General features: G+C 47.2%; 1 protein-coding gene across 4 annotated transcripts in view; it reads left to right on the forward strand.

Moving 5' to 3' along the window:
* Window positions 1–14,923: 14,923 nt before the first annotated feature.
* VCAN (versican) overlaps window positions 14,924–16,654 on the forward strand; it is a 113,443-nt gene continuing 111,712 nt past the window's right edge. For 3 of the 4 annotated variants that reach the window (XM_082783544.1, XM_082783546.1, XM_082783547.1), the window contains exon 1: window positions 14,924–15,231. The gene's annotated coding sequence lies outside the window, so the exon portion shown is untranslated. Of the gene's footprint in view, window positions 15,232–16,145; window positions 16,247–16,654 lie in introns of those variants that run through there. The other variant, XM_082783545.1, reaches the window with a different exon arrangement.

Here is a 16,654-nt window from a genome sequence, read left to right on the forward strand (position 1 = left end):
AAAGAATTCCATTGACCACTGACCTGAAAACATGTCGCTTTCCATAAAACAAGCATAAACTAAATAAAAGGGAGTATTTAGATTCTGCAAAACTACTTCCTACAGAACCCAGACAATTAATTTTAAAGGGTGATGTGAACAGAATATGTGAAGAGGGAAAAGGCATGCCCCTCTAGGTTAAATTACCATGCATTTTAATATTACTATGCGGACATCTTTACTCTCTCAAATTAGACCAGAGCAGATGCCCCAACTGCTTCAGACTGCACACAGGGATCGAGGAGGATTTCTCACTCTGGCAGCATGAAGCAAGCCCTGAGATACATAATAATCTAACCAAAAGTGTTAGGGGCATAGCACTGGAAATAGCTCAGATTTTCTTGGATCTTTTTTCTTCTTTTACTTTGGTTTGGTCAGGTTTTCTACACGTCTAAAACAAGTGAGGGTACATGCATGCCACCTCTGTCAATTCCCTTCTTCACTTGCAAAGTCCAGAAATAAATTTAGCGATGAAGTTAATGCATGCAAAGTTATGTGACAGATAAGATATAAGAACTTAGAGCGGTCTGAAAACTGATCTACAACCTGCCGGCAAAACAAAATACTGATATTTTGCCCTCTTCACTCTCCTTCTCCACAATAACTACCTGAATTTAAACCCAGCAGCACTTCTTCTTAGCTGGGGTAATAGGCTGAGAAATGACATCCCAAGATATTATGGATTTTTTTTTTTTCAGTCTGAGTTTGTCTAAATGACATTGAAGTCTCTCAAGGACCCTTGTGCCTGAGGTTGCCAAGAAAGGGGAACAAGCTCTGTAAATTTTCTTATGAGGTCACCTGTATGAAAGGTCAGATTGTCTAAGCACACGCTGCAAAGTTTAAACCCAAAGTGGAACATCAACCAGAGCCTTCCAGGGCCCTACCCCTGGTGTGTAACTTCTGCCCCAATCCCAAGCTTTATCCTGACACAGCTACAGGTGGCTTAAGTCATAGTAAGGAATGCTGACCTTCTATACATAGTACTTCTCCCTGGTATCAACTGTGCTTACGTGCGGACTGCAGGTTCAATACAGGCTTATTAAATAAATAAATAAGTATGATAAAAAAACTAAGAATCTTTAATGTCAGGCCATTTGCCTTCTAAAATAGCAGCACGCAAAAGCACTCTTGACCCTTAAAGGAAATTTTTCTCTTACCTGGATACTGTAGTGCATGGCTACTATATGACAACCACAGAAGATTGGATGCATGCCATTTCTGATCAAAATCAGACAAGGTCCAAAGTGAAGAGCAAGAGATCCTAAAGGAAATCTAGTGAGTAAAATACCGCCAGCAAACTCTCACAAATAAGTGGTTTCCCATGCAAGTGTGAAGGAAATGAATGGAAGCCTGTGGCCTGGTAAAAAGCACCTGCAGAAATTATATATACAAGCCACAGTGCCTGGAGCAGTATTAGGAGGTGGACACTCCAGGCATGCTTCTTTAGAGGTACATATGAAGAACATTTAAGATGAGTGACCCCATAAGAGATGTCCATTTTGCAATTTCACATGCCCTGAGAGACTGTGTGCCTTTGCAGATGGCTTACAGACATCTCTTGCATTTGCTCTCCAGTTGTCTCTGTGTGCCTTTGTGAAGCCACACTTCACTCCCTGTCAGTGCAACAAGTGGGAAAGTAGCGATTACAGAGGAAGGAAATGCTGCTTGGAGAAGATGCTGTCCTACAAACAGGGAAATCATTTCACTTCCAACTGATGTATGGGAGATAATCACCTCTCTAAGCTGTATTGACCACTGTTGTCATATGCCACTTCTGTCTGGTAGTTTGTTAGAACAAACTACTTTTTTTCCTATGAAGAATGCAGATGTGGTGACATCATAACACTTTGCAAATTCAAAACTGATTTTTGCCAAGTTGTTTGTCCTATAAAAATTCCCAGAAAGTCTGTGAAAAGACTGGAAACAGAAAGGAAACAGAAGTCCAAGCATTGCTTCATATTATTTTGGGGATTTCCATTCAGATTAGATTTTCGTCCCTTACTTCTTTAAATTAAAAGTCTAAATCAAAACCAAAATGATTTTTTAAGGATGAGAAAGTGTTGCTTAATCCCAAAGAAATTTTTCAGTGGACAGAAAGTAATTAACATTGGGTCAGCCTGAAATAAAAATAAGGATCTTCTTTGTTGTTTGTCCCTTATTTTGTTTGTTTTCAGCTAGCAGTTTAAAACAAAAACAAACAAACAAACAAAAAAAAACCACCTCTGTTCCCTCTCCAGCTCTTGTTATAGGCGAAAAGTGTCAGTGGGGCTGCTGGGATTTATCCAAATGAAGTAATGAGGATGCTTTGACCTTTTCCTATCCTCCCCAGGCAGTCTGACTCTCCTGCCCTTGGGGCCTTCCAAATACAATTGGGAAAGGTGAAGGACGAGAACTGCGTAGGGGGTGAGGTGTTCTATGACAGCTTCCTTGAGAAGTTGGATCTTTCACCATCAGCATGAATAAGCTTTTTCACGCTAAACTTTTGTTGTCTTAGTACCTGCAACAGTTTAGAAAAGTATTCTGATGTGTCACTTGCCTGGACCAGCACCAGCAGAAGGATGGCCCATGTTTATTACACAACTTCAAACGTGACCTGCTTGGGCACTGTGCAGATGGCAAACAACCAAAATTTCATGACTTGATTTCTCCAGCTCTGTCTGCCAGCTGGGGCTAGCAGGGATCCCACAGGCACAGCACCTCCTTGCATCACTCGGGCTTTTCTGCAATTCACAGCAGAGTGATAAGGCATTTGAAGGCACTACCCACACCTTCTCCTCTGGAGAGGCAATATACATACTATGCTGTCATGATTTAAAAAAAAATTAAAAAAAATTGTTTTCCAATGTTGTCATATTACCCACAGGCAATGTTGTTGTCCTGTTAGTTTTTTTAATTATTACTACTTTTTATTTATCATGCAGAATATGCAGGCAAAAACTAGCTGACAAGTATTTTACTTTCTTTCAAAACATTAAATAAATGGATCCTACAAATATCAGCTGCCAGCTACATTCTGGGATTTGCTTTGAATGCAAAAGAGACAAGTGTGAGCTGAGAAATTAAGTCCCATAAATCTCTCCTGTGGACTCTGCCAGTTTATTTAAGTGATACAGTATTATGTTAGTTGAAGTGATCATAGGAGACTGCTAATAGCAAGTGATTAGTTGCTTAGGCATATTTATTTAAGAAATATAATAGATTAAAAGCCTTCTGGTCAGTGTAGATACTCCATCATATTTAAAGTAAAATAATTCCTGCAATTTATGACTTCTTCTGTCACAATTCAGGCTTTAAAACCATGAATCACAGCTGAATTACTGTTGACTGGGCTGTAGGTAGAGACATTTCTAATGACAATAAAAGAAAGTGGAAATTTATGATTGCTGAGCTTATTTTTCTTTACAAACAGGTTAGAAAAGACAACACTGAAATGCTCATTTCTAATATCCCTATGTTCTTGACATTTCCAACTTTAAAATATCTCTTTAGCAGATGAAAGTGCCATCCCATTATACAATAAAAGCTTTGACCTTACATTTTCATGATAAATCAACAAAAATTATTTCAGCGAGCCCTGTGTATCAAACCCTTAGTGTTATTTATTGCATTGGTATTATACCTGAGCACCAAGGATACAGCCCTTGAGCACACATGGTGACAGAGCCACTACAGGGGAAGGAAGAGAACAGAAACCCGCAGCAGCTGTGGATGGGGTGACCACCTCCTGGATGGCTTCACAGCACTCTCAGGCTCCAGGTCCTGACTTCTGATGGAGCGGTGCATGGTGGTGCATTCACAGGCATGTTTCTTATATTTCTTGTTAGAGTGGCAAGGAATATTTTATACCATACCCACTCCTGTGGCTTGATAGGATACAGAGAGATAGGGTATTTGCTGTTTAGAAGCTTGTGCATCACCTGTGTCAGACCAGCGTGCGTGCTGCTCAGGGATGGGTAATGAGGAAGGTTTCTGGGAATGAATGGTAATGCTTACTGGATGATGCCCTATGCCTAAGTAGAAATGGCTACAATATTAAAATATCTGCTCTTTTTGGTTTGTCTGGCTGCTAGCAGAGCACCAGCTGCTCTAAGAAAAGGCTGGCTGTACAGCTTTTAATCTGAAAAGGTCATTGTGTAGGTCTTTTTCTGTAAGAGCTTTCATTTGCTATCTGGGACCCAGTAATGGAATTGCTGTCTGTGGGAGCACTTTTTCAAGTCAGGAATATGAAAAACATTCTTGTGCGACTTGCAGCATGGCAGCAGAAATGTTAATATATGGGTAAATGTGAGCAGAAGGCCTCTGATATCAAATCCTTACGAAGGACACGTGGTCCAGGGTTGAACTAAAGCTCCTTTATGCTACACAGCAGCAGGAGCTGCAGCACTGGAGCGCTGGAGTTGCAGCTTCTCAGCTCAGAGATGACTTTGGCTGGCCTGGTCCTTAGCTCTCAGGGCTTTCAGAGGCATCTGGGGAGCATGCCCATGTCTGTCTTCAGAGCAGGTTACGGACACGAAGCTCTGTCCCCCAGAGCACTGATGTATGAACTCACACAGGCAGGGCATCCTACTACACTGTATTTAAATAATTGCATTATTATCTGAATTGTTTATTGAAGTCTTCTGGGAACGTGTTAACGCCTGGCCCTGAAAAGCATGCATTTTCTGAAAAAAATGCAGAAACACAGCATTCTTCTATTTTAACACCTTTCAGGATTTGTTTTATAGAAGCATGAGCACAGTCAGTATATTTCTTTTGTTTGGCCTTGTTACTGGACACCTCAAAGCCCTGTGAAATCAATAGAAACCGTCTGAGGACTTGGGATTAGGACTCATGAATGTACGGAAAAAAAAAAAAATCATAAGAAATAAAGATACCTCCAATATTTTCTTCTTTCTTGAACTCAGGCTAGTCTAACAATAACACCTGAAAATAACTAATAGTAGTGAAAAATAATACAAATGTAGTAAAAGTACAAAGATAAACTAAACAGTGAGGTTACACATACACATCCCACAAGAAAAAAATGCAAATTAGATTTTAAGGATTCCTCAGATTCATTGGCAAATTGGGAAAACTCAGACCTAGGACTGCAATGGCTCCTTGAAGGCTGTTCAGTAAAACGGATGGTGAAGTAACCTCCTATGAAGCAATTTCTTCTTGTTCCTTTTTGGAGTTGTGCTCATATCTCCTCCTTGCAGATTGTTCCATGACCCAATATCTGTTCCCTTTGTCCAGAAAAGGTTCCCTTCGAGGCTCCAGCAGCCAAACATTTGTACAAACAGCTAGCAATTACGGTGCTGTCTTCATGGCCCCTCCTGTTCCAACACAGATGTCACTCTGATACACAGCTGTAACCATTCCTGTGGTCCTATGTGGAAACCATATGCAGACTTCCCTGTAAGGTATTTCTATCCACTTTACCCACATTACTTCCAGTGTTAAAGGTCAGTGAGCATCTCTGCAGCTTTTAGCACCCAGGGCTCGTCTGTGGCTGGATGGCTAATACACACCAGCCATAAGGCATTGCTGAGAGCTGTCTCAGGGGAGGCTTACGTATCCCACAGGTATTTTAACTGTGAACTGAACAATGGTGAAAAGCTTATCACTACCTTACATTGTGGGGAGCATTTTGAGCTAGCTCTTTAGTTATCCTTATCATTTATTATTTTGCAGAAAGAATGAAACAAAGTCTAGCAATATAAAGATTTCCTCAACTTTCCTGCTTAAGATAAGAGTTTTATTTTCTTAGCTATTTTTTCTTTGGTGTGGAATTAACTCTATTCTAGCCTCAAAAAAAAAAAAAAAAAAAAAAGAGAAAAGAAAAAAAAAAGTCAGCAAAGTTCTAGTTTCACAGTTGCTTAATTTAATTAAGAGGAACAACACTTGTCAAGAAGTCTTTGGGCACAACTCACTTTCAGGGGGGTTCACCCTTGCTGGATCCCTCAGCTTCCAACCTGTATTCACAAACTGGAGCGTGCTTCTCCTTGTCAGCTTTGCAATATGGTAGGGATAGGGGAAAAGCACCTTTGTCTTGTATCCATCCTGCATTTCATACTGAACATTTGTTCTCTCTCTCTTTTTTTTTTTTTTTTTTCCTGTCTTGTTTACCTGGATTGCATATAAGGAAACCATTGCAGTGTGTGCCCGCAGCAACATAATTAGTATTTGTTCATAAGGCACTGAATCTGGAGCACGGAGTGGTGTGCTGAAAGTCATCAGTGCGATGCTGAAAGCAGCAGAATGAGCTGGAATATGTTAGGAAGTTTTAAAGGGCATTAATCCTGAGGGATATTGAATGCTTAGAGGCAGAAACAATCCAGCCCTCTGTGGATGGGAGGGAAATTGCTGTAGTAGTGTGAGAAGCAGAGGGTGATCAGCAGAGTTAAATGGCATGAAGGCTTTCACTGGAGTCCACTCGGACTCTCATGCTGCAGAAAAGTTACAATGAAAGGAGAAAATTATGGGAGAAAAACAAAACAAAACAAGCCTTGTTTGTGTTGCTTTAAGGTTATTAAACCATGCCACAAATGTGAATTTGCATGTCCTCATCCAGTTTTAAAATAATACAAGAACTCCTATTGAACTAACCGCCTCGAGGCACTCTACAGGCGCTCAGACTTTGTCCTGGTCCCAGTCGTCCCACAGCAGCTATGTCACTGGGCACAAGGAGGGCATCAAGGCTCAGCAGAACCCAGCCTCCACATCCTCCTTCATCCAATGAAGAGAGGCAACGAAGACGATGGGGTAAAGAGGGATGTGGATGATGGGAGAGGGTGGGTATGAGCGGATATCTGGTTGCAGAGCGGATGATGCAGTGTAAATACATCTGTGCATGCACTAAGAAATGTATAAATCTTCTCTTAACCTTCCCCTCAGCATCCCATGTGCTCCCCCAAGCTGCTCGGGGCTGTGTAAAAGAGCCCACTGTTCGCTGGGGAGCTGAGAGCAGCCTCTGAGTGTGGAAAAAGCCACATTTCACTTATCTTCCCTCCTCTCCTTGTGCCCAGATGCCTTGCAAAACAAACAAGCTACATCTCCGCATATCATAGCCAGAGCCAGGTATCAGACTACATCCGCTGAAAGCCTCACTGTCTGGGGCAGTGAGATTCAGCAAGGCTTGGCCAGGCTGCCCGTGAGCCTGCTGCTTGATTTATGTTTTCAGATGGAAACTATATGAAGCTCTCAGTTATGCCTGGTGCTCTGCCAAAATCAGTTTGAACCAAACTAGGCTCTATAGAAACTTAAAACACGAAGTGAAATGTCATGTAAGCCACAGTAAAACCTGGCTTCTTCTTCTTTCTTTCCTTTGTTTTTGCTTTTTTAGGAAGCGCACACCTTCTCAGGCCCATCTCAGAAGATCTCACTGGCCTTTCCCCGTGGGTGCTGCGGGGCAGCAGCTGAAGGCCAGTTCTGCCTTCCCGGACATTTTCCCTGGTTGGTCCCGGCACGGAGGCGAGGAAGGAGTGGGGAACTGAAATCTGTGTTTTCAGGAGCAGGCGGTGCCTGCAGGGCTCTGGCGAGGTTCAGCAACACCAGTGCGGAGGCAAAGAAACGAAAGTGCGCACCTGAGAAAAACCACGGATGGGATGAGCCGGAGAGTAGCCCCGACCTTGTCCTTTAAAAATAATAATATTTTTTTTTAATTTATACCTCGTCTTCCACCCCCCTCAGCCGATGGAGGAGGGCGGGCAGCCCTCTCCGGCAGCGCCCGGGGCCGCTAATTGCTGTAATTTGCAAGAAGGGAAGTGCCACCTAGCGGCTGCGGCCGCACCGATTTATTTCTCGGGACCCGCACGGGCTGCTCTTAATTCGTTATCGGGTGCCAGTGGGAATGGTGGCACCAGGCAAGCACAGGGGGCCTCCTAGTCTAATTTAGAAGGGACAATAGAGCCCGGAGACTCAAGATGGATATCCCGAGCTCAGACGCATTCCTTTTAATTCTGTTTGGTTTACGAAATAGGAATTCCTCTAGGAAACCTCAACAAAGAGGTGGATTAATGAGAACCCTAGCAGAGAGTGTTTGCTGTATAAGCAATTCCAAGCCTAAGTAAAGCAAGGGGCAAAGTCTGATCTGCGTTCAGTACCAAACTCAAATAAATTCTGACAGAAGTGGGTGAAAAATGCACCAGCTGCAGGCCAGCACAAAATGCTAACAGCCCTCTAACACTGGCCTGCCTATTTTCATTAAAAAGCAAACAGGGAGAAAAACAAACATGTATTTCTCCCCTGCCTTTTGTCGTTCTCTGGTGTTTGTTTTGACACTCATCCTCCCTCCTTCAGCCAGAGTGTCCCTGGGTTTCTCCCGTTTTGCAGGCATCTCACTGTTCCTCAGCCCCCTTTGGCTGCACAGAAGACCTCTCCAGCCACCAACCAGGTCTTCAGAGTACATCAGCCTTGCTGCCACCAGGTAGTTCCTCCATCCCTACAGCTCCTCACATCCCCCAGTGCAAAATTATCTCATGCCTTTTTGCATAAAAGCAGCAAGACTTACCCCTCGAGCTGCCTGCAGCTGTTCCCTCGGAGCATTTTGGGGGCATCCTCTCTCCTCCTGGGCCAACCTCAGCCTGCAGTGCGAAAGCCTTGCTTACTGCAGTCCTATCACCCCTCCGCTACAACCCCAGGACCACCACAGCCACAGCTTCCCTTACCCCTTGTGCCTCTGTACGGGGGGATGAAAAGCAAAGAGAAGGAAGATGAGATATCTCAGCGCTGTTGGCATGGAAATGTCCGCAGCCAGGGCTATTGTGTTGAAGGTGTGTGCTCAACGGGGGTGTCCCGGTCAAAACAGAGGAGAGGGCACCCCTCCTGTGCTCCTCTGCCAACATAACAGCTGTGGTATGTTCGCTGGCATTAGCATGGGAATGTCTCGTAAAGTTTATGTCTGATTTTATACCAAAAAAAAAAAGACATTTTAAAGCTCCTGTAGCCAATGTGATAATCACCAAAGTTGTTTCCATCCTTTCTCATCCTGGAGACCCCACTCAGCATGATAAATCTTCTGCTGGACATCAGAAAAGCCTTGTTTCATCCTCATCCTTCACAGCCAAATGATAACAGCACGTGTCTTTTGGAGGTCACTGAGAAGTGTTTGGTGCCCGTAACGGAGACCTGGGGAGGTTGCGGTGGGAACTCAGAGCCTGAGGCTCCCTGGGCAGCAGGCAGGGAGCCCCAAGTTGGGGCTGCAGAGGCGTTTTAGCAGCACTGCCCTGTGCCTGGCTCTCAGGGCTCACCTGAGGAGGTGTCCTTCTCAGGGTAGGGCTGAGCTGCAGGTCGTGGTGTGCTCAGGGTGTGCTCCACAAAAGGATTCTCATTTATTTATTGTTCCTGAGGTGGGTTAGCTTTCCCTTTAGATGTGGATCTCTTTCCTTGCTTCCTAACACCCTCCAAAATGTCTGCCTTTTTATGTTGACCTGACAAAAGGAGTCACAGGAGAAGAAAAGCAGAGACTTTCACGCACAGTGGAGGACAAGGGAAAAGCCTGCAGTCTTCTTTTTCTCCAATTTTTAAGACATTCCTTTTCCATTTTATTCCTTTGGTCTCCTTCAAGTGTGGCAAAGGAGAAGAAACTACTGATTGACACCTGTGGAGTCAGCGGGATCTTTCTAGTGACTCGGCAGGTTTAGTATTGATCTCATTGTGGATGTTTGCTATTGCGTTAGTAAGGGATGAGAAGGCCCAGGAAAAAGAGATTAGTTAAGAAAATCTCTCTTAATCCATTTCAAGAGCTCACCCTAATGGTGCAAGACCAGACCCAGTAAGTTTGCTCTTTGCACAGAGGTGGTACCTTCATATCATATTAAGGAGAGAAAAAAAAAAAAAAAAAAAAAAAAAAAAAAGGGCTATGAAAGAAGGTTATGAAAGGCTCATTTCATTTGGTGACTGTGAGTGAACAAAACCACATTTGATTCTTCAGGATTACTTCTGCACTCAAGCTTGTGATGCAGCCACTGAGTTATCAAAACAAAAATAATGTGTGTCCAGGATGGAGTTTATCAGAGGAAGCCCAGGACAGTGGGGATTAGCACAACACTTGACTATGGTTCGGACTGCCCCACACTGATAAACTGCTCAGTTTCTTCCCTCCTTGTCCTGTGTCTGCTCCTCATAGGCATCGCTGTTGAGATTATGGCCTCCTTGATCTGACAAGGAGGTCTTGGTGACCTCCTTGCTCTGACAGCTCCTCCCCAAAATCAGAAAGCAACTCTTCTTTGGAGAGTCTGGGAGTTTGGTCTGGCTGCATAAAGCAGACTGTTCCTTGAGCCTAACTTGACAACAAAGCCTGAGCCTTGTGGGTATATGGAGGAGCACCGTACACCAACACCTGTCCAACACGCATTTCGGTGAGGTTAGTTATGGAAGCAGAGCCACTCTGCATGAGTAAAATAACCCAGCCTGGCCCCTTGCCTGTAGGGTTGAAAAACTGTGGTATAGAAACACCAGGGCAGGACAGAAGGCAGAGTCAAAATGTGGGAGAAGAACATATCATTGTTCTGGGAGGTCTCTGCTCAGGCAAGTGATGCTGAGGTCCGTGTCCCGGACCTCCATCTGATAAAGGACAGCTGCTCTGGAAGCTGACTATCTTTGTGTAGATAGTGTGGTGTCTGCATCATTACAAGTAATGCAGAAATAATACCTAACCATCAATTGTGGTTTGTTCTGATACCAAACGAAACACTCTGTTCATAGCTTTTCATAGCTTCGTGCTCTCTCCTTTGCTAAAGAGCTACAGAGTATAAATAGGTGGAGAAGGGTTTTGCCACAAAAGAAACACTGACATAAGGCATCAAGTGTTTCATTTCGGAAAGTGGTTGTACTCTCACTACAGCTACCAGTGCTGCTAAGGTTGAATCCTCCGAAGAGTTTTAGCTTGGCTCTGGAAATGAGCTCAACGTGAGACAGGAAAGAGAATGGCTGGAAAAAGCTTTTCTTACATACAGTATCTGAGAACTTGCAAAAGTCCATTGTTTCAAAAGACTTTGTGGTTTCTGAAAACACAGTGGTTTTAGATAATGGATTTGCAGTAGAGCCAGGAAGCAACCTATGCTTCAGTATGTTTAAGAGGAAAATTGGAGCCATGGGTTCATTGTCAGTGCAGCTGGCCCAGCATGGCTTGTCTGCAAGCTGAAGGGCACAGGAAGTTGGACCTTCAGGGGTGGTAGGCCAAGTGGAGTAACTCTGCAAGGATCTCTGATTTGCCTGAACTGACCTTTGTGCTGCTGGCATCCAAACTACATGAATTATTTCCTTGACTTTTACATAGGGATTTTCACACACAGCTGCTCAGGAGGGGGAAAAAATGGGGGAAAAGCACATGAAAAGGCTAAAGAAAAGGTGCCTGTCAAGGGAGATGGCTTGAGAGAACTTATGCCAGATGAGAGTTTTTCCTTGATAGACTGTATTTCAGATTCATAATATTCTTTCAAGTGATGGGAAGCTTTTTTTCTACACAGATGCTCAGTTTGATACTTGCACGTTGGCCATAGCCACAGTCTAATTAATTTCAGATATTTCAAAACAATGGTTTCTCATAAAGAACCATTTAGGGTCTGTGGTTCACATTTGAAATGATAATCATTGTTGAGTCAGTAACATAAAACCTGTGCTTAAAAAGTGTGTAATGAAAATAATATTTTTCATCATTTCTGGACTGCGACGTAGCTAAAAGGATTCTTTTTTTTTTCTCTAATGATACATGCTTTAGGATTGAGACAAAGCCTAAACATTTTCCCTTTGTTGGGTTTTCTCACACAAATCTGAACATCTGAAAACAATGATTTGTCATGGGAGACATTTGGCAGCCTGAGCAAAGGTTTACTGTTTCTACTTTGCCTAAAATATTTACAGAGAAAAAATATCTGACATTCACAGTAAATCAGACAATGTTTCAGGCCTCTGACATAACTCGTGAAGGAAGTCTGCATGGTCTTGCTGAGGAGGGGAGAGAAGGATTTCTGGTTTCTGGGTGCATTTCTGTGTGGGTTTGGGTCCTGTGCAGGGATGCCAGCTCCCAAGGAAAAAAGGGGCTCATGCGATGAGCTGGGATGAGAACACCAAGGGGTGGCCCAGGTCCTGGCTTCCCCCAGCCTCTCTCCTGGGGTCCCCGAGGGCCACCCCTGATCCCCAGTCTCCTTCCTTGAGGCCACCCCCTCCATCCCAGGCTGTCGCTCCCAAGGACATTTCCCTGTGCCCCCTCCCCAGCCTTCACTCTGCCAGGACACCTTCCTGGCCTCCCTTTGTCCCACAGCCTCCAGGGCCTATTCCACTTCCACCACTGTCCCTCCCCACCACAGTGACAAGCCAGTCCGGTTCAGGGGGATTTTTTTTGCGGGGTAGGGGAGGCACGGCCTCTCACCTCTGCGGGGAGACCCCAAATCCCCCTTCCCCAGACACCAGCTGCCTCCACCAAGCCTCCGCCCTGGGGCCTTGAGGCTCCGAAGGGGTGCCGGGAGCTCGGCGGCTGGGCTGGGGAGGGTGGGGAGGAAGAGTAGGAAGAGGAGGAGGAGGAGGAGGAGCGGGGGAGGGGCTGGTTTCTGCAGCCTCTGCTTTCTTCCCGGCTCCCTGAATGAGCACCTAGCTCAATTGTCCGTCTCCCACGAGGGCTCCAGCGTTTGGGGTGGGTGGGAGAAGAGTGGTGGAATGGGTATCTGTGTGTAAAAAATAATATCTGGTTATTAAAAAATAATCTATTTTCTTACCCGCCGTGAAAAATGAGATGCATGTGAACAGAGCTGGGGCTGCTTGGCACTGGGGTAGCCCAGAGGATGATGGAGACAGCCTTTGGTTTGACCGTGGTCATGTACAACATATCTGTTTGTCCTCTGGGACAGTGCTTCTGGAGGGTGGCCTGGAGAAGGGGAGGCACCTGACACTCTTGGGTACCTTCTGCTCTCCCTTCCTGCCGCCTGGGATGGTGACACGGGTGCCACCACCTCAGCCAGGAGCTGCAGGAAAGGGAAGAGGCTGTGGGGGCTGGTGGATGTGAGGGGTTGGGTTGGTCCAGGGGTGATCCAGAGAGATTCCCAGGTTAAGTACCTGTCCTCAAGGGGTTTCACCTGCGGCCCAAGAGGTTGCATGGGGAGAGGGGACAGATCCCTATTTGTGGGTCTCACACAACCCCCTGATGGCAGGGACAGCTGAAGGGGCTCATCCGAACCATTGCTGGAGAAAATCAATGTCAGTTTTCTTCTTTCATCCCAACATTGTGCAGAGGAACTGTGCACAGCCTCGGCAGCAAGGGTGGGAAGGGGAGGCCAGGGCAGAACAAGGAGCAGGGTTAGCTCTGATAGCCCCTGCCTACAATTTGAACAGAACCGTAGTGCCTTTGTCTGAATTTCCACCAAAAAGCCTCAAAAATATGCCTGCGACTTGTCATAGCACCGAATTGAAAGCGCTGAGTTGTGTTTCTGCTGGCCACATCGCTGCACGAGGCTCAGGGTTTGGGAACCCCACAACCCAGCACCACGCAGACCTGCTCCACTGGGTCAGGGCATGGATGGGGGCACGGGGGATATGCTGGGACTGACACCACCAGCTTGGGAACCCCAGGGTCTGGTGGGGTAGCAGAGGTGGGGATGTAGATAAGGTGGTCGTATGCTCCTTGGAGCCCTTTCTGGAAGTGAGCAGCTGTGAGTTCACCCTGTTTGAGGCACGCTCTGAGTCTGCGAGGTGAGGATTTCACCCCATGGTCTGGCTCCGTCTGGAGACGAGGTGAGGCTCACACTGTCCTGGTCCAGTGTAAGCCACCAGGTTTCTGTCTCCCCCTGTTTGGCTGTCATCTCCTCCACCTCCCGTTCCTGCAGCTTGGCACTGAGGGCTGTGTTTGGAGGTGAGGGCTCTGGGCTCATTTCAAACCCACTGTCAGCAAGGCTCTAGGGATGGAGGTGCCGGAACAATGAGGGAGAGAGGCACCAGAGGAAAACCCCTCCTCTGCCTTCCTCGCGATGGTATCTCGGGTCTGCCAGAAACGAGCCCAGAGCGGCATGGTCAGACACACCTATTTCCCCAGGCATTTATTTTCTGACTCCGGATTTACACCTTCCTGGACGAGGGGGCTGTGGCACGCGTTGCACTGGGAGCCAGTGTGCCAGAGGCACTGTTCATGCCAGCATTTTGTGCCGGCCAAGGGGAGCTGTGTGTGTCTGACACAAACTGGGATAGGTACACTGTGGGAAAGGAGCTGCCCGAGAAACACCCCAGACCCTTTATTAATTGGTGAAAGTCCCCTGTTACAGGGTGATTTGGAGCTCTGCTTATGACTTCATCTGTAAGAGGTTTGGACAGCAAATGCAGAGCCTAATCTCAAGAAGAAAAAAAAGAAGGGGGGGGGGGGGGGGAAGAAAGAAAGAAAAGAAAAGTGGCTGGAGATGCGTAAAACTAGGGTGGAGAAGCTTGGCTTGGGAGGCTGCCGATGCAAGGCTGCCTGTGAATTGGCAGCGGCGGGGGAAGTTTGGAACAATCACCAACATATTCTTTCATTGCAGCCTCCGCTGAGGTCGGGGAGGCAAAGAGGGGGGAAAAAAGGGATCTCGGTCCCAGCCACTTTCCCCATTGCAACCGGCTTTGGGAGCCAGAGAGGAGGAGGTCTCCCCATTCTCTTCTCGGTTAATTGTTTAATTGGGGAACAATGCACCTCCCGCACCCGCGTGCCCCTCTCCGCGGGGCTGAAGCCGCCGAGCGCAGGGACCCGTCCGGGGGTCCCCGTGGGGGGAGGGTGGCTCCGGGGGGCCGGGACCCCCAAGGGCTGCCCGGGGGACTCCCCGCGGAGGGCGGTGCGGGTTTGTAGGGGGGGTCGCGGAGCCCCTTGCGGGAGGGCTTTGGGGTCTCTCCCGCTCCCAGCAGCTGCGGGGGCGCTGCGATTGCGAGGGAGGCTCTGGCTGAGGCTGAGAACCCTCCTCTCGCCGAGCCAGCGCCCCTCCTCTGCAGCGCTGGCAGTACAATGATATAATAATGATGGGTGGCTGAGCCTCGCATTTGAACTTGCAGGCGAGCTCCGTGCAACTCGGCGCAGCTCGGAGGCAGGTGCTCGGGGAGCAGGGGGCACCTCGGAGCCGGCCACCTCCTTCCAGCTCCACCACCACCAAGGGGATTTTTTTTTTTTTTTTAACTCGTTCATGCGGCCACTGGGATCTCTGGACTAGCCGAGCCGCCACGCCGTGATTTTTTTGCAATCTCTGCAATACGCTACCTTTTAAGGTAACTATAACTCTTTTCAATACGCTTTTTCTCTCTCCCCCTCCTTTTCACGCGGGTGCCGGCAAACACCTAGCTTTGTTAAATTTAAGACGATCGTTTGGCCGGCGGTACCTGGAGAGGGACAAAGAGTTGAACCGCAAACCTTGAGCGGGAGAGAATAGCGGTGATTGGCGAATTTAAACAACCTGGGGTAAGTTCAGCGACGCGCGGGGGGAGAGGAGAAGGGATGCTCGGGGACCCGCAAAAGCCCCTCCGTGCGCAGGAGAGAACAAAGAAAACTAGGAAAAAAAGATTTTGGGGTGGGAGCCCTGGCAGAAGTTTTTGGTGCCAGTTGGATTGAATGGCCGGGAAGGTAGAACTGCACCTTGGTTTGCGACGGGGTCCGGAGGGAGAAGGGAGGAAGCTGCTTTGTACGGATCCTAAATACACAAAGCGCTCGTGTAGCAAGGGCGACGGCAGTGCTAGGAGGGGACCTTTCCTGCCATCAGGTCTCTTCTTGCGCTGGGAAAAGCGTGTGCTCAGCCTCCTCCGCCCTTGTGTGCTCCCCCCACCCTCCCCTTCTTTTTACTTCTTTTTTTTTTTCTTTCCCTCTTTTCTCTTTCTTTTCTTTCTTCTTCTTTTTTATTTTTTTTTTCCTTTTTATTTTTTCTTTCTTTATTTTTTTTTTCTTTCTGTTTCCTTTTCTTTCCCCGATGTTCCTGGAAAGCTGCTGTCGGGGCAGAGCGGGACGGAGGTGCTCAGACAGCATCTCCCGGAGGAGGACGGCAAGCAGGCATCGTCCGAGCCACATTTCCACCGCTGGAAGGGGGGGTGGGTGGGAGGAGGAGGAGGAGAAGGAGGAGGATCACAAGGTCAGCGGAGCAAAACGCCCCCTCTCACCCCCGCGGCCAGCTTCTCTGGGGCACGGGGCACTGCCTTCCCCCGCCGCTCTCCTTGGGTTTTCCTTTGTTTTACAAAGAAAGTGAGAGAGCATCGTGGAAGGAATTAAGGGAGTTTCGACGGCGGGAAAAAGCGGGTGTGTGTGCGTGTCTGTGTGAGTGTGTGTGTGCCGGGGGGCGGCTCTGCCAGGGGCTCGGGTACCCCGCGGGGAGGGGGCCCCGCGGGCAGCCCCCTCCATGCAGCTCTGAGGTGCCTTCCCCACACAAAGGGGCGGCGGGGAGCGGCCGAGGGCCAGCCCTCATTGTCCCACTTGTCACGTCCTCCCGGCCGCCCCCTCTCCCGCCGGGCACGGGGATTAAACCCCGAATGATTTTTTTTTTCTTTTTCCCCCTTTTCCGCTTTTTTTTTTTTTCCCCTCTTTTATTTCCCCTCTTTTTTCCTCCCTTTTCCTAGTCTTTTTTCCTCCCCTTCCTCTTTTTTCCCCTCTTTTTCCCTCATTTTCCTCTTTTTTCCTTTCTTTTTCCTCATTTTTCCTCTTTTTTTC

Source organism: Aythya marila (assembly GCF_965140915.1).
Source record: "Aythya marila genome assembly, chromosome: Z".
NCBI lineage: Eukaryota > Metazoa > Chordata > Aves > Anseriformes > Anatidae > Aythya > Aythya marila.